The sequence below is a fragment of the Quercus lobata genome, chromosome 5, assembly GCF_001633185.2.
Source record: "Quercus lobata isolate SW786 chromosome 5, ValleyOak3.0 Primary Assembly, whole genome shotgun sequence".
Classification (NCBI taxonomy): Eukaryota; Viridiplantae; Streptophyta; class Magnoliopsida; order Fagales; family Fagaceae; genus Quercus; species Quercus lobata.
Genome location: NC_044908.1, coordinates 40,440,297 through 40,458,921, shown reverse-complemented (window position 1 = coordinate 40,458,921; position 18,625 = coordinate 40,440,297). Strand labels below are relative to the sequence as shown.

The window sequence follows — 18,625 nt, the reverse complement described above, 5'->3', positions numbered from 1 at the left end:
GGCCATGGCTGGATTTTTTTCCAAGTCGAAAACTCTCTCCCCTACCCGAGATTTGTTTCTTCTCATCCAAATCAGTGATACTATCATAGCAAAGAGATCGACGTGGGTTCTATCCTGTTGAGCAAGTTGAATGACATCTATAAAACCTTAAACGGACCCAATTGCATTCGTTAGGTTTGCAAATTGTACCTGCCATACCGGAATTAGAGATAGGCAAGACCAAAGGGCATGAAAAGTGTATTTTAGACCAGACTTGCAGTTTAGGTAGCTAGCTTCAGACATTAATTTCTTGCGAAACATTGGCTTTGGTAGGCAGAATTAGACCCTGCACACCATAGTAGAAAGAGAACCCTATTTGATACTTGGAGATGCCATATCTTATTCGAAACACCCTTTATCACCTTGGTGTTAGATGCACTTGGCTCAACCAACTCGTCACCCTCCATGAGCAGTTTATATCCAGTCTTGACTAAGTACACTCCATCCTGAGTTCTTGGCTAGAAAATATCATTCGATTTTCTTGAGAGGCTCAGAGGGATTGCCTTAACTAAGTTAGCTTCGAAAAGTAGAAAAACACGACCAACTACATCAGTCTTCCAGCAACGAAGTTCATGGTCAATCAAGGAAGACACTTTGGCGTTTGGGCAACAGTCCAAATTCGGAGAGAGGACTCTCACATGACTCGGGTGAGGGAGCCTGATAACGCCTTAAAATGTATACTTATTATATATTTATATGGGCGTTATCTCCTTATTACTATGCTTAATTTGTATAATTAAGCCATGATTTGCATTAGTCCCTATTATTTATCTTTACATAATTTCTTGAATAAATTGCTATTCATTATGTGTAATTTTCTACTTTCAGGAAATCATGTGAAAAAGATGAGTTTACAAGAATTTGTGAGAGAATGGAGGCCAAACTAGAATTAAAGTGGAGCTAAAGGACCATGCTTAAATGTCTCAGGAGGTGCAGCTGGAGTGCTTGGATCATCTACCATGATTGGAAGCTACAAATAAGGAAAGAAATCAAAGAAGCAGAATCTGAAAAGGAAAAATCTGATTTGAGCACTGATCAGTATTTTGGGCGTATCTCTCTCATCAAAAATCCAATTGACACAAGTCTAGATGGGTTGGAACCGTGACTTAAATATCTACAACTTTTCAGTTTTGAGTTTTTCGAAATTCTCAATTTTTGAAGGCCAAAATTAACTCACAAGTTACCGCTGTAAACTTGGACGGAAATTAAAACAGTAAATGTTTTATTTTCTTTGGACACTTAGACATTAGGGTTTTGAGGGGAGGCTAGTAGAACGAATTTTGGCAGAGAAAACCTTGTATTTTTCTTTCTCTAATGGCAGCCTAAACTCTTTGCTAGGGCTAGGGGTTATGTTTCTTCTATACGGTATGAATATTCAATGTGATTTTTTCTAGGATTTTATCAATAATATATTTGATTGTTCAATTAGATTTCTTTTGATGTATTAGTTCTTCCATACTTTCAATAAGTTCAATCATGTTTTTTTTAATGTTTAGATGAATTTCTAATAGTTTCAAATAGAAAGCAGGATTTAAAGTGAATGAGTTTTTCTGAAAACTTTTCTAACCGCATTATCAATCGAGGTTATCATGCGTTCTTGAATTGTCTTAGTTCAACCGAATCATAAGTTTTTAATTATATAAGAACAATCAATTATGAAATAGATATTTTCTTAGACCACAAAGAATTTCATATCGATATAGGAAAACACCCCGATGCCCTAGTATTTACATTATTGATTTAAATAAGTTATCATTGTTATTCTTGTTTACAATTACCAGACAAAAATTATTCTTCATCTTCACTAAAAGTTTTTTTTAATTACATTGTCTTTGAATTTACCCCGCTCCTTGTGGTTCGACCTCGGTACTCCGAGAATTATATTGCTACGATCTCCTGCACTTGGGAGTGACAAAGCAGAGCCATTGGTCTTGGAAAATCAAAACAGAACAGCCATCTCCAATCCTCCATTGCATACCTCTCCTTATAGTATCTCACCCTTTAAGGATGCTCTTCCATGTGCAAGAACCCTTATTTTCCTTGGCATCAAAAGTTGACCTATGTGGGAAAAACTTGGTTTTGAAGAAGTGGAAGAAAAGAGAGTCTTGGTTGGTCATCAATCTCCATACTTGTTTGGCCAACAACACATCATTGAATTTTTGTAATTCTCAAAAACCCATGCCCCCTTCATTTTTTGGTCTACATAGTTTGCTCCATTTAACCCGATGCACCTTCCTCCTCTCTCCTCTTTGACCCCACCAAAATTTGCGCACCATCCCCTCAATCTCATGGCAAAAAGAAATTGGTAATTTAAAGCAACTTATAGAGTAAGTAGAGATAGCTTGAACCACCACCTTCAAGAGGACTTCTCTTCCTGCTTGGGATAACAACTTCTCTTTCCATCCCTTTATTTTACACCATACCTGCTCTTTTATGTACATAAGACTGACTTTTTTACTTTGACCCACAAAAGAAGGTAAATCCAGGTATTTTTCGTATTGCTTGATTTTCGAAACTCCCAGCAAGTCAATAATGCTATCTTGAATCACTTGTGGAGTAGATTTATTGAAAAACATTGTTTTCTCTCTGCTGAGTTGCTAGCCGGAGGCTGCTTCATAGGCCGAGAGGATTCCTTGAATGTGGTGGCATTCTTCGACTAAAGCCTTGCAAAATTAAAGGCTAACATCTGCAAAAAAATAAGTGGGTTAGCTAGGGACCATTTCTGCAGATGGATACTCCTCTGATACTTCCTATAGTAGCAGCTTTGTTGAGCAAACCATGAAGCCCTTTAGTGCATAGGAGGAAGAGGTAGGGCGAAAGAGGATCACCCTGCCTAATGCCTCTGGTGGGTCTGATAGTACTTGTAGGCTCACCATTAATAAGAAGAGAGTATGAAACAATAGTAATACACTCCATCATCAAAGCAACCCGAGTCTCATGGAAGCCCATTCTCCTCAAAAGTAATTCTAGGAAAGACCATTCTACCCTGTCGTATGCCTTACTCATATAAAATTTTAGGGCCATAAAACCTAATTTCCCAGAATACTGATGTTTCATATAGTGAAGAGTTTCGAAAGCCATCAAAATAGTATCTATGATAACCCTCCTTGCTTGGAAAGCACTTTGGTTTTCTGAAATAAGGAGAGGCAGAAACTTTTTTAGTCTATTTGCAAGAAGTTTAGACACCAGTTTGTAGATGACGTTAGAGGAACTAATAGTTCTATATTCTCATATTATTTTAGGATTTTACTTTTGGGATGAGAGTAATATATGTGTGATTAACCTCAGCAGGAAAATGACAGTTATTAAGGCAATCCATCACAGTGGTAGAAATATCATCACCCACAACGAACCAATAAGATTGAAAAAAGATAGAAGGCAAACCGTCAGGACAGGGGACGTGAGAGGCTCCATGTGTTTAAGTGCATACTCGACTCGAGTCCAACGATCTAAAACCCTATTACTACTCTGTCAGAACTGACCTCAATGAGCCATCCATGGCGAACAGACGGTGTCTCCACGCTTTGACTCGCCACGCCTCCGCCCTCTTCTCCACAAACCCATGTCTCCCTTCCCTCCCTCTCCCACTTCCTCTCTCCAAAACCCAACCCCTAAAACCCTTCCTCGCCGCCCACATTTTCACCACTATTACACCCAGTACTGGTCCAACACTCGTCATTTCTCAACGAATAGAGAAGACGACGACGACGATGAAGTGGGTGGGAGTAGCGAGGAGGACGAACTGGAATTGGTGAAGAGAGTACTCTCCGGGGGAGAAAGAGGCCGAGGCGGTGGGGATTGGTTACAAATTGGTGGGCCCACTAGAGCCCTCCGATCGGGTTTTCAAGCCGTACGGCCCGGTTTTTTCTGTCGTTCAGGTTCTTCTTCTTCGTCTTTTGGTGTCGTTTTTCATTGGATGTTTATGGGGGTATTGATTTTCTGTTATCTTTTTGTGTTTAGATTGGATCGCACAAGTTCAAAGTGAGCAATGGCCAATGGGGATTCGATTTTCACTGAGAGATTGAAATTCTACGAGGTGAATGACAAGGTGGGTTGCTATTGAATTTGCGTGATTACCTATAATACTATGTGTTCATTTGTACTTTGTATTTATTTTTTTTTTTGGGGGGGGTGGTGGTGGTAGTAATTCAATGCTGCATTGTTAATTAATAGTCGCAGTCACAGATATCATTTCCATACATATAAATAAATCATGCAGGGAAAGAAAAGTAATGGGTTTTGCCAAGTATCTCATGTTGATGGAAATTCAGAGTTAATGGTTATAGTACTATTTTAAGGGAGAAGTTATGTACTTAACATGCTTTATAGTTCCGGATAAAACTTACGAACAGTTTCTGTACTACCTTTAGTTCCCCAATTCAATTCAACTATGTTGCTGCATTGCCAACGAGTCACATACTTACACCAGAGTGGCCTTCAGGGCTCATTCATAGATCTTTATGAAGAATTATTCATATGCTTCTCTCTCTTTCTGAGTTTAAGGTTTAGACTAGTAGATATATATATATATATATATATATATATATATATATGATGATAAGCTTTGTTGAGTTTTTTTCATTTTTTTGGGTAGTAAAAGGCAATTAGTTAGTGTCGCTGATGTGCTTGAGATAGATAGCATATACAGCCCTTTCCGTTTCCGAAATTGTTTTTAGTACTTTAGGTACTGATGTGAGCAGATATGCTTGCACTTGCCATGAATTCACTTCTCTACGTGGCTTCTGCATTCAGATGCTCATACTTTTCTTTTTCTTATTTTTTTCACCATACCTATATAAAAAAAAAGAGTCACATGGTTGAATTTGATTGTCCATGAGGGAAGATAATACTTTTTATGCTTATTGGTCAATGCAGCCACACAGTTAAATTTAATTGGGGTACCTAAATTACAACATCTAAGGAATTGTACCTAAGTTTTGCCATTTTGGCTTGTCTTGGGTTATTCCTAGATCAAATCCAGACTTGCTCTTTGGCTGGGGAAGCATTTGTCTCAGATTTGGAACTTAGTCCCATTGTGCATCCTTGGTGTATTTGGAAGGAACGGAATCGGAAGACTTTTGAGGATTTGGATAGTTCCAGTGATCAGATGCTTGCTTCTTTTAGTGGAACTCTTTTTGATTGGTCTTGGGCGTGGGGACTCACGTCTAGTGATTCCCTTTCTCTTTTGTAATTTTTCTATTGTTTGGATTTCATTTTTGTTTTTCTCTATTTTCCTTTTCTTGTATTTTCTAGGTTTGCTCTATGTTCTTCATGCATAGAGTAGCCTTTCGTATATATATCATTCTTACTTATCAAAAAAAAAAATCATTAAGCATGCAACTAGATTTGCTGCTAACATAGGATGTCATATGGTGTGGTGTACTCGCATGAACAGTTCTGATTTGTGCTCTTGACCTTTTCCTTTACAACATTAGAATGTTGCTTGAAATTTTTCTTTTCAATAGGGTTTGGTGAAAAATAAATGTTGTTCCCTAAGATTATGGCTCCTTGGTGGGATTTAAAGAAGTATGGATGGGAGTTTAGTCTTGCTTTTGTTCAAAAATTGGGGGGGGGGGGGGGAATCATTTTGGTTCTTGGCCATTGAGTATTTCAATATGTTAAGATAGATTGTTAATCGCTTCTCAATGATGAGATTATTGTTATTGGTTTCTTTTATCAGTTGACTCAAAAAGCAGATCTTATTGCTAAAAAAGGGAGCACTTCGGTCTGATCTTCATGCCTCATAGGTTCGTCTGTCTTTTATTTTATCATAGTAAAGGAAGAAGTTGAAAATAAAAATGATATATCCAAAGAAAGGAAACTGGATTTATTTTTTAGTTTTGGTTTACCTTTATAGATGAAGAGAAAGATAAGAAAGTTTTATAAAACAAGTGGAAGACCATTCATGCCAAGTAATATTGGATGTTGAACAGCGAAGGATCAATGTGTTCATTAAATGAGTGGCTGAAATGTAGTTTAAGATGTAAAAATAGAAGTGTATCTTAAACTTAATTTGTAGGTAAACCAGTTTCAAAAAAGCTCTCGTAAAAAATCTTAGATGGTATTGGTTACTGGTTTCACATGTTGACTAGCCTCTTTCACATATTGCTGAATACTCTTTCTATTATGACCTTGTTAGAAACCTTCAGATCACAATATTCTCTGGTGGCCCATAACCAAAGCAAATAAGCTTCCTTCTTTCTCATGGTGCTCACATTTTTTTTAAATAAAAGGCCCTGGTTGCACCCCTTTTAATGCTTTTCAATAAATTTTGCTTATAGAAGAAAGATAAATTTAGAAGCCTATCCAATGCAACAATTGGCATTTTACGCTGTCTTTGGACCTTTCAAGTCAATAAATTAAATTTTTTTTTAAGTGGTGCCAAATTGGGTGTATATCATATTATCATTCACCTGATGGAGCAAGCCAAAATAGACTTAGCAAATTACTTATATATATTAAAAAAAGACATAGCAATTCAGCTTAAAGAAACTTCCATTTATTTTCCTTGTACCTATAAAAAAAAGTTACATTTATTTTCCTTGTTCATTTCTGCTCGGGCTAATTTTCCATGTAATAGCTTTATGGTCCATGCTTTCTCTACCTTAACAAAGGAGATGTGATTGAAGGCATTTTTTGAATCCAAGATGGTATTGGGATGGATTTGAGATTGCATTGATTTCAATTGTGTAGTCTTCTATAGTTTGCTGGGAAGCTATATGTAGTTTACTTTCCCAACAAAAATTCAATAACCTATCTTTTTCTTTCAAAAAAGTGATTTCTTTATTAATTCTTCCATATCTTTCTGTTGCAGTTAATTTTGAACAAGGTTTTTTTGCTTGGCTCTAGTAGTGAGACCATTATTTGTCTTATTACCAGATGCAGCTGTTCATGCAGTTGTTGAAGTGCATGTGAGTGTGACACTAATCTTCGCTCTCTCTCTCATCCAGCATATGTGTTTTCATTTGTATGTAATTTTTGCAGTCATGTTTGTTTCATGGGATACATTTCTTGCAAAATTATTTCATTAGGATAAGTGGAATTTCAAATTTGAAGAGTTAATTCAGAAGAGGCAGTCATTATATTTGAGTTCAGAGAAAGATATCGATTTTGATACATGAAGCCTCTTAAAAAGGTCTGAACAAACTTTTCCAGGAAGAATTTTCTGTCTAAATGGACTGCAATACAAAGAGAAAGAAATAGTAGCCAGAGTTTATCTAGCTTCACAATTTAAATGAAAACTAACTGCTATGTTAAATGCTAAGCTGTGATTATGATCCCAAGTCCCAACTCTATAACAGGGGGGAAATCAAGAAATAAAATTGGGATTATTCAAATTTTATATCAAGCAAAGTACTGGTTATCTTGAAATTGCCATCCTGTAATCCATGCCATAATGCTTGGGGTTGGCTTCTATGTTTGCCAATAATGTGCTTTTGCATAATCTTCACCTTGATATGAAATTGCTAGGTGGACTACTTGAAAGTTAAAAAAATATGATAAGCCAAATGGCCAAATACAAGCAGGGTATATTCCCCAAACTAGTGATGGATGGAGGGGTGCTGGTTTTGAATGCCCAAGAAACCTCCTAAACCACTGCCTGCTGGTGTTGGTACAAGTTGAAAAATTATAAAATGCAAGGCAATGAGAAAATGTATGCAGATCTCCTAATATAACCCCATGTTATATCATTGTCCTAGTAAAGTTTTATATATATCACAATGATAATAATTAATTTTTCTATGAAGAAAATTGTTCTTGTGATCACTGTGTTATAGACATTATAGTTGTCTATTCACTTTCTCCTTTTAAATTTGCTGGCACCAAACTCATATGGCTTTTGTGAATCACTGAAAAAGTTACAGCTTCTCTTTTTTGTTAGGAACTTTATATTTTTCTCATGTTTCTCTCTCTCTCTCTCTCTCTCTCTCTCAGGCATTAGATGCAAAGCTAATTATATTCAAGAAAAAGAGAAGGAAGAATTATTGCCGCACCTAAGTTCGTCGTCAAGTATTTCTCAAATCTATTCTCTAAACAATTGTTTTCCGCTACCTCACGGTGATAATTTTTCTTGACCCATGCTTCTCCTTTTCAGGAACTGACTAAATTAAGGATAACTGATATTCAAGGAATTGAGAAACCGGAGAAAACAAACACTGGGAAGCCTTCAAAGGCTGCTGGGAAGAAGCCAGGAAAGGTTGCAGTTGCTGCTTAAGGGGCGATTTTTCCCATGGCTATACATCGACAATAAAGGCCATCCATGCTTATAACTCCTGAGTTTTGACTTGTTAATCCTTTAGGATGAGCATGATTCCATTCCTAATTTGCTCCATTTACATCTTGGATGTCATGTCAGGCAGATAATCATACCACCAAATTGGGCACGACTAGTAGGACCTGTTGCCTTTTTTTTTTTTTTTTGGGTATCTTTGTACTTAGTAGTTTGATTCATGAAACCTACTATAGAATCACCTACTTCTGTTCCCAAACAGAGATGTTACCGTGGTCTTAAAGAATCATATCTTTGCTCATAGATTTTTCCAAACTCTAGCAGTCTAAATCATATAGTGACATTGTGGATGTGGTTGCCACCTTGTGAGGTGCACCTTGTATCTTTTCGAAATGGCACTCGTTTGTTTATTGTGCTATTGCATAATTATCATAACATGTACCTTGCGTTGATTTTAAATCTGCTATAGTCAAAAGTTGCAAGTCTCTCATGTCTTATATCAAAGTCAGACTTAATTCAATCTCATAAACTGAAACTGGTTCTTAAGATTGCATGTGGTTGCCACCTTGTGAGGTACATCTTGATTCTTCTTTAAAATGGCACTTATTTGGTTCTTGTACTATTCATAATAATCATAACTTGTACCTTGCTGTAAATTTTAAATCTGCCAAAGTCGAAAGTTGCATGTCTGTCTTGTCTTATAATTCAATTTCATTAGCTCAAACTGGTTCTTAGATTGCAGAGATGTGCTTGTGAGTTGTGATTCATATGTAGCGAATACCATTATGTAGTTAGTACTCTGCATGATCAGAGATGTCCTTGTACCTGTGCAGCACTTTCCTTTTCTCTCTCTCTCTCTCTCTCTAGGCTGGGGTAGGTCTATGGGCCTTTGGACTTCAGTCCAGCCCAAGACTGATAAACGGTAATTATTGGGACCATACTCTTTTTGAACCCTCCATTTTGCATTCACAGTTAGCGAAGGGTTTATACAAAGGTGGCTGACTCATCAAAATAAAAAAATAAAAAAGTTGTCCTACACTCGAACTGTCCAACATAGTTCAATTTTGATTTTGCTATGTCTAGATGAGCTTAATTTTTAATTGATTTATTTTGTTTAAAAAACAAATGGTATAAAAAGCATTGTTATAACTAAAATTATTGAGATTAATGAGAGAAGAGGGGATTTGAAAGGCAACATTTTTTACTAGAAACACTTAAAGTTGTTAATTGAGCTATAAAACTCCTAGCAAATAAGTGGATTTTAAAATAAACAAAACATGTTCTTAGCTATTGAACCAACTAGGCATCCTCGTAGGATAGTTGATTGCTAAAAAAAAAATATATGTTATTGGTTTTGTTTAGATGGTCCTAACCATTGCACTGTACATACAAATTTAATAATTATTTTATTTATTCAATATATACATTTTCCCTCCTACAAACAATACGTAGGTTCCACACAAACCTAAACGTTTTGGTCTTATACCAAGACTCGGTTACCGATTATATAATACTATGGCTTCTTAGAAATTGTAATGTTCGAAATACATAGAGGATTGAAGTTTGTGTTCTTAAGAATTAAAAAAAGATCACAAAGATAGAAAGTAGTTGATACTTCTTATCATGTGGTCCATTTGACTTAGGGAGAGAGATTCAAACAACTGAAGTGAAAAGAACTAAATAATTGAAAAAAGAAATGAACAAACATATATATATATATATATATATATATATATGAGTATGGAGAAAAAATTTTCTTGGATGGGCTAGTTCTACAGAACTAAAATCTAAAAGCAGATTTCATACCATAAATTGTGCTTTTCTATACATATATATATATGTATATATATATATATATATATATATATATATATTATGTGCTACTCAAAATATTTTGAAACGTATACCATGGCTACCTAAAATTTGAAGCATGTGGATAATGACAATGTCAGACAGAGCATTCCATCTCTCCCTTAGTTCCTATTAACAACAGTAGAGGCAGTCCCATCCACCCCCACTCCTCTCTCTCTCTCTCTCTCTCTCTCGCTGATTTTGCAAAAGAGTGCTTTAAATGGAATTAAGAAACATGTATTCCATGGTTGACTTGGTTTGGGATGATAGTTTTCACTTCGCCCATTATACCAATTGGGCCCCTTTCGTCCCCACCGCTACTTTATTGGCTAAGGCCCCACAATTTTCAAATTATCAAGGGTTTTGTGTTACACATCTTGAACTAGATGACTTGATGAGTAACAATTTTTTAAGAAACTTTTTTCACAACCGTTGATGTAATTTTTTGTGATTGATATATAATAAAAGTGATATTAGTCTTTTTTTTTTTTGAGACAAACGATAGAAGATATTAGTTATAAAAAAATATGTAAAAGCAATCGATATTGTTATAGTTGCAATTCATCATCTTCAATTTGTAAGAAAAATGTCATGTTTCTAAACCATGCTATTTTATGCATAATTGTTAAAACCTAAAGAAATCCACTATCAACCAATTAAATAAATAAAAGATCAATCTATTTCAAAAAAAAAAAAAAAAAAAAAAAAAAAAAAAAAAGAAGAAGAAGAAGAAGAAGAAGAAGATTTATTGAGGTTTTAAAGATTAGGTTATGCTTGAAATAGCTTGTCTTCTTTCACTCTCAATGGAAAAAATAAAAAATAATTTATAGATGACCCCACCAATCCAACTTTATGGATTTTCCTTTACTTCTTCTTCTAATGTTTCCAATTCGAGTCTAAAATTCATTGTTCTATGGGTGGTTTGAAGGGCCATGAGAATTAGTAATTGGAGAATATCCCATTCCATGAAGCAAGGTGCTTCTAAGTGGACTCACTTTCTTAGCCACCTATATCCATACCTTTTCTACAAACAATGTGTAAAGACTTGGTATTTTCTAAAGCACTTTGTGTTCGGCCACTTTCATTATAAATATGATTATGCTAATGGAATTCTTTGTCATAATAGTTTCTCCACTTCTTTTCACTCCTTAACAAAAACAACATTATACCAAAGAGCAATAATAACGTGTTACTTCAACAATTTAGGGAGTATTTGGTACATGCACTTAAAAATTGAAAACATGTGTGAAAATAGTGTGGATAAAAAAGTGTATGAAAATACATGTAATATTGTTTAAAAACTGAAAACATGTGTTTGAGTGGGTGTATCAAAAGCCTTACTTTTGGGTCATTATTTTAATACGTGGATGTGATAAGCATGCTGATGCTGCTACATTTTTTTTTTTTTAATAATTATTTTATTCCACCGTAATATGCCTAGAGATATCTCTTTCTTTTTGTTTGATGGAACATGGTGGGGTTTTAATCATCAAATAAAAACATGGTGGGGTTTTGATTTGAGTTTGTACCACATTCCTTCCTTAGTCTTTTCAACAAAACACGAGGTGCTATTATTATAATAAATACTCGGCTCCAGCCACAGGCCATGGCCACTACAACATGAACTTAACTAAAATGAAATGTTGGATTGGTTTCAACTTATACCCATTAATTTTTACATTTTCAATTCAGTATTTTAAGTTTTTAGTTATATTTTTTTTTAATAAATTTTTTAACTTTTATTTATTTTCAATGTAGTCATTCTATTTAATTCTATCCATTAAGTTCACATTAAAAATATATCAAAATTAGAGGAAGCACTTTATAATTTATCCTGAAATTTCCTAGACATATTATACAATTTATATCACTTAATTAATAAGATAATTTCTTCAAATTCAACAAAACCATAAAAATCCATATTGTTTAATTTACTTCTCAATGAGTATGACTAGTGTAACATTCATTTATATCGACTATTTGAAAATGTAATTTCCAAATTTGCAAAAAGAAAAGTAAGCAAGGAGATCAACTGTCTTTCATGGCTTGTACGAGTATAATGTATATGTACTACATATACGTAGAGAGCCTGTCACTTCAAAATTATATATATATATATATATATATATATATTTTTTTTTTTTTTTATAAAAGAAAGAAAGCTTTTGGACATTTTTCTACACAAAGATTACGTACCTTCGAAGCCTAGTTTAGACTAAAAGGAACAAGCATTATTCCTCAATTTATATAATAAAAAACCCCTCCAATGAAGGAGAGGTGGTCCTTAAAATGGGAACAATTACGCAAAAAGGGTCAAAAGAGTGTGTGATAGTGCTCTTTTAAGTCAAACTAACTAGAACAATTAACAAGATAAATCAAAATTTTTGATAGTTTGTTTAATTTTATGGAGTACATCTACTGGTTGATTCCTACGCGGCTTATTGTAATTTAATTATAGAACATCTAGCTACCTTTAAGTAAAAAAAGAAGAAGAAAAGAAATAGATGCGTAGAACTCCACCATATTTTTCTAAATTCAGTTTCTGTATCAAGCACTATCAAGTATCAAGGCTGCTAGTGGTTCATAATGCGATTTGAATATATAGTTTATTAATAAACATTTGCAAATTAAACCAACTTTTCTGCATTAAACAAAAGATAATGCTCGACAGTGGGTTTCCTATCCTCTTCTTTCTAAATTAATTTTTTACTTTTTAGAAAGAAAAAAAAAAATTAAATATTTCCCTTTCACTTCTAGTGTTCATAATGAAATTGGATCCACTTACATACAATACAAGTTAGGTGACGAATACTACTCTGTTTTATTGTTAGTTTTTTTTTTTTAATTTTTTATTATTATTATTTTTTTTAAAGTTTTAGTGTCCAATATAGTACCAGCAAAAGATACAATACACCCACTGAACCTCTTTAGTCATTTGAGATATATAATAAGATTATTGCTTAACAAAAAAAATATTTATATAGTAAAAGTTTTATCTTTTAAAGGGTTGATCTCAAAGTACCTTTGACATGAAGTGTGAGTTTGGATTGCAATGAAATCCAACCACATATGCACTTGCATTTTAAACATGTGGGTTTTATGTATTGTTCACGGGACCTGCAAGTACGGATTTCAACAAATTTTTCTTTAAAATTGGGTTCCATAGAACTATTCACATATTTAAAAATTATTTTGCTACAGTATTTTCAGTTTTCAGTAATAAGCGCTATCCAAACAGACCCGAAATTGTTTCTTAAAAGTAAAATTCTTGCAATAATTTTGTGGGCCCAATAAATTCATCTTTAATATTAAGCCACATTGTTAATGAAACAACCCTTAATTTTGTTAAAACTAAGCCACAAAGTATACTAACGTATAGCCTGACGTGTTTACAAATATTTAAAAGAAAAAAAAAATTCACTTCTTTAATCCACTTGTAACTGCAATTAGGTTATTTATGATCAAGGAGGCCTCCTTGATACTTGTCTAGGACTGTAATTAAATTAACCAAATTATTTATAAACAACTTGAACTTGGTTCGAGAAAAGGTTAATTTGTTTATATTTGTTTGTTTAGCAAATAAGTCAAGTTCAAGTCCAAGTTTAAGCCTGATTATTAAATGAGCCAAATTTAAACATAATAATATGTTTGTGAACAAACTCGTGAATATAAAACTCAATATATATAATTATCTATATACTTGTCTAAAAATATACTTATTTAGACTTGAGATTGGATTGTATAAGTTTGTAAATAGGTACATATAGTATCAAATTATTATTTTTAGTTTATTGATAATATAAATAGTTAATTTGTAATAAAATTAATAGATTTGTGAAGGGGTAAAAAATTGTACTCATGATTTTACTATACAAGTGAAAAGAACTAGTTAATCATGTAGTTTGTGAACAAGCTCAACTCAACTTGTGTTCGAAATAAAATTAAATGAATAAGTTTGAACTTTTAATACTTGACTCAGCTTGTTTACTGATATATGCAAGTTTAAATTTCACAATTTATTGTTAAATTATTTTCAATTAGATAATAGTATTAATTTTGAAAAAATAAAAGTGAATATGAGAGAGAGAGAGAATATTTATGACCAAATACGTAATTGCATGATAGAGTAGTGGCGTATTTTGTTCATTTCCTTCATAATCATTATTTCAATTTTTCTCCCTTACCTTTTGTTTAAACAAAGAAAAAGAAAAATTCATACATACATCTAAATTAAAGGTTGGAGACACCTGGTATAGGTGATAGAGAAAGGCTTAATAATTTCTCTTACTCATTCATTATAGAAGATGCACATTTTTATTCCACGGAAAAATCATGCCACTTTTAGCACTGACAGAAGGATCCAAGGATAAATAGAAGGACAGTATAGTTGATCATGAGGTGCAGAAATATTATTCGTCCATTACAAGTTGACCAATAAATGGGTTATTTGCTCTTGCCCTCTTGAATTTTTATTTTTTTATAATTATTTTACATCTGGTCCTCTGATAATCAATTCAGAAAATCTTATTAATTATTAGATCACAGTTTACACGATGCAGCCTATAAAAGGAAAATTCTAAGTCATCATGAGCATATATATATATATATATATATATTTTTTTTTTTTTTTTTTGACAGGCACTTAGAGTTTATAGCTAATAAAAAGAGGGCAAATTAATTTGACTCTAGAGTTGTGAATTTGAAAGCCATTTGTGAATCAATCAGAAGAAGAGTGATCCTTCCACCTTAATTATTAGGTGTCTTTCACGAGTAGAATATATAGTGGAATATTATATTAAACTATTATTATTTCATCCACCTTCAACTGTTAAGCTTTGAGAATATCTTTGGTATTATACCATACAGCTTATTATTTGATAGGGGAAAATTTCATTAATTTCTGTTGACAGATTTGACTAAATGTGTCCGACCTCTTAGAGCCCGTTTGGTTATAAATTTCTACTATCATTGTTTAAGTATTGTAGAACTATATGTGGGTTAAAAACTGTTATGGAAATACATGTTGTGGTGTTTAAACACTAAAAACTGTTGTTTAAACACTCCTACATTCTAATTTTTTTTTTTAACAAACGAACATATCTAAAGTTTAAATATCTTCGAGTATCTAATTATTTCCTTAAGTACGTGTATACATATACATACATACATACACACACACACACATATATATATATATATATATATATATGGGAAATGCTAACAGATGCCCTTACAGCAATGGTTAACAATCCATTTATAGAAAGTTTTTATGGAAAAGTAAAAAAAAAAAAAAAAAACAATTAATGTTTTGACAACTTTTTCTATTTCTCATAAAAGTGATGTCAAAACTTTTCTAAAATAGATTGTTAATCATTACTCTAAAGGCACTCATTAAGATAACCCTACATGACTATTGCTAATATATATATGGGTCATGCTAACGAGTGTCCTTAGGGCACTGGTTAAGAATCCAGTTAAAGAAAGTTTTGATATCACTTTTATGGGAAATAAAAAAAACTGTCAAAAACATTAATTGCTTTTTTTTTTTTTTTCTTTTTCTATAAAACTTTCTTTAAGTGGATTCTTAATCAGTGCCCTAAGGGCACTCATTAATATTTCCCTATATATATAGGATTTTGCTAATGTGGGCTCTAAGGACACACAATAATTAATCATTTTTAAAAATATTTTTTCGGAAATTGAAAAAGTACACAGTAACGGAGCCATATATATATATATATATATATATATATTAGTGATCATAATTTATCGTATTCAATGACTTAAAAAAAGAAGAAGGTGATATTGAATACGTTGAAAGTATGCAGCAGGAAGATCTGGGGTAGAATCTGTTTAGATTTTGACACGGAGTTGAGTTGTAGTGGGAAAGACGTTGAACAGTATGTTGGTAAGCATTAGCATAGCCCACTTAACAACACAAAAATTAAATGTATTAGAAATGGAAATGCGAAAGAGGGATAAGCCTTTGAATATTCGAGTTTGATGGGGTGTTCCTGTACCACCGCTTTCTCTAATGTCCTTGGGGTCCATATTAATATTGGACGTAACAACATTGGGACAGGAGGATGACAGCCAATTCCGTAATATGAAAAAAATTACCTTTTTTTTTTTTTAATATAAATAAATATATATATATATATATATATATATACATATATCGTGTTTTGTATTTTCATACATGGAGTTGTGACAACTAATATGAAAGTACACGTATTGTAAGATTTATTTTATTGTTTTTATATTTGCTTATATATATTTGATGTGTTCTATGACTAGGGGCTGTTTGGTAAGGTTATTCTAGTAACGTTGTTTGTATTTTTTGAAAATACGTATGGATAAAAAAGTGTGTGAAAATGCATATAATATTGTTTAAAAACTAAAAAAATGTGTTTAAATACATATACCAAACAACCCCTAAATAGATAGAGAGAGCTACATTTTTCCCCATTCTTTTGATGAGGGGTATATAATCACAAATTTAGTGGTATTATCTTTCTTGCCATATCTAAGGATTAAGATCCTCTAAGAGTTTTTAGAGTAATTCCTAATGTTCTTGAAATCCTCGTCATTCATGATTAAATGATTGATCAATTTGTTATATTATCATTATTTAAATAAACATTAATTAGTACTAATTTGATAATTGATGGTTGTAGGAGATGGTTGTTATAAATAAATAAAAATTACATTTCCTTAAATATATTTGTTTCTCTCTCTCTCTGAGAGAAAATAAATGATATGGAATGGATAAATTATAAGGGAATATAACGAAATATAAATTAACTAATTGAATTGAATAATTTTTTATTGTGTTTTGAGATACTTTAGGGATGGTAAAATGCCCTTGCCCTTCTCCATGTGGTTTTTCTCTACCTATTGAAGAAGGGACGAGGTAGGACAGACTTTGCTTGCCCTTGCCTCAAAGAAGGAACAACAGACAATAATTGTTCACGATTTGCCAACCTATCAATATAAACTCAACACACTCGATCAAAAGTAGGTTACAAGTGGTTTTATTTAATTCCTCCGTTGGCAGCGGGTGGAAGATTTCACTAACCTAACTAGAACTCAATTGACACAAAATCACCCCTATATGTTAATGTGTCATATATTAAAAATAATTTGTAAATTTTTTTCAATACTTTTTAGGTGGGGAAATGGGGGATTTAGATCGTAGATGTCATTATTGGAAACACTAGTCGATGTCATTTTTGTTAGAATTATAATTAAGTGATTAAATTTAGCATTTCCTAATAACTTAAAATTTTGGGACAATCGATAATTTTAACATAATATCGGAATAGAAGATCCTGAGTTTGTTCTCTGTCTTTACTTTACCTCTCATTTAAATATTAAAAGTATCACATGTTGGGCCTCATTTATTAAGAGCGAGTTTGAGCCCACAAATGATGGGGAGTGTCTGAATTGTGATTAAGTAATTAAATTTACCCTTTACTAGTAGTTCAAACTTTCAAGATAATTGGTAATTTAACAATTTGATCTAAAATTCACTGACAAATAATTTGTAAATTAAGAAAATTCTTTGGTGACATCGTTGAAATTAATAATAAAGTATATATTAAAAAAATAAAAAATATGTCCTTAAATTATATGGCGAAATAAAACCATATATAAGACTGAATCTTTATAATAACAAAAAAGTATGGTAGATGATAAAATAATTTAAAATCGATAATAAATTTTTTAAATTTTCTTAAAACTTTTGGTGATGAAATGTGTGTTTAGAAATTGTTGAAAAAAGTTTAGCTTTTCTCTTTTTTTTTTTTGGGCAAATAATTTAGATTTTAACTTTTTTGAAATAAAATCTTTTAGCTTTTTATTACATATTTATAACATATATATATATATATCAAAAAGATATATTTAACATAAAATTTATCAAAAAAATGTATCTTTTGATAAATATTGTACAAATAAACTACTGAAAATAAGCAAATTCTAAAACAAGCACGAAGTCTTAACAAGAGAACCATTTTAATTTTTTAAAACTTTGGCAATAGAGTTCACTTTGAATAAATAACTTTAATATACTTCAAGCATAATTTATTTATATATATTGATGAGGCACATAAATAAGACTCAAATTTTATTATATTACATATATAATATTATAAAGGTAATTGAAGAGGCAAAAATTACACTTTTAACTTTTTAAGGTGAAAATTTATTTAAAAAAAAAATAAAAGAAAAGAAAAAATATATAAGGTGAGAGTAGTATGCACACTGGGCATTACTCTAAGCTGAGTTAGTGAGTTAGCAAGTTAGCACAGAGGGTTTTCACCTAAGAGTATAATAATTGGTCAGTAAATATCTTGATTTATCAATAAGAAAATGGTCAATTTAGAACAAACAAAATTGGTAATTAATATTCACTATCTTTTCTCTCTCCAAAAAAAAAAAAAAAAAAAAAAAAGAATTGGTGATTTTAATTATACATTCTCTACTGACAGAACTAAGTACCAC

General features: G+C 32.3%; 1 pseudogene; it reads left to right on the top strand.

The window, feature by feature from the left end:
- The first annotated feature begins 3,167 nt into the window (after positions 1 to 3,167).
- LOC115988637 lies at positions 3,168 to 8,584 on the top strand (annotated as a pseudogene).
- The last annotated feature ends 10,041 nt before the right edge of the window (positions 8,585 to 18,625 follow it).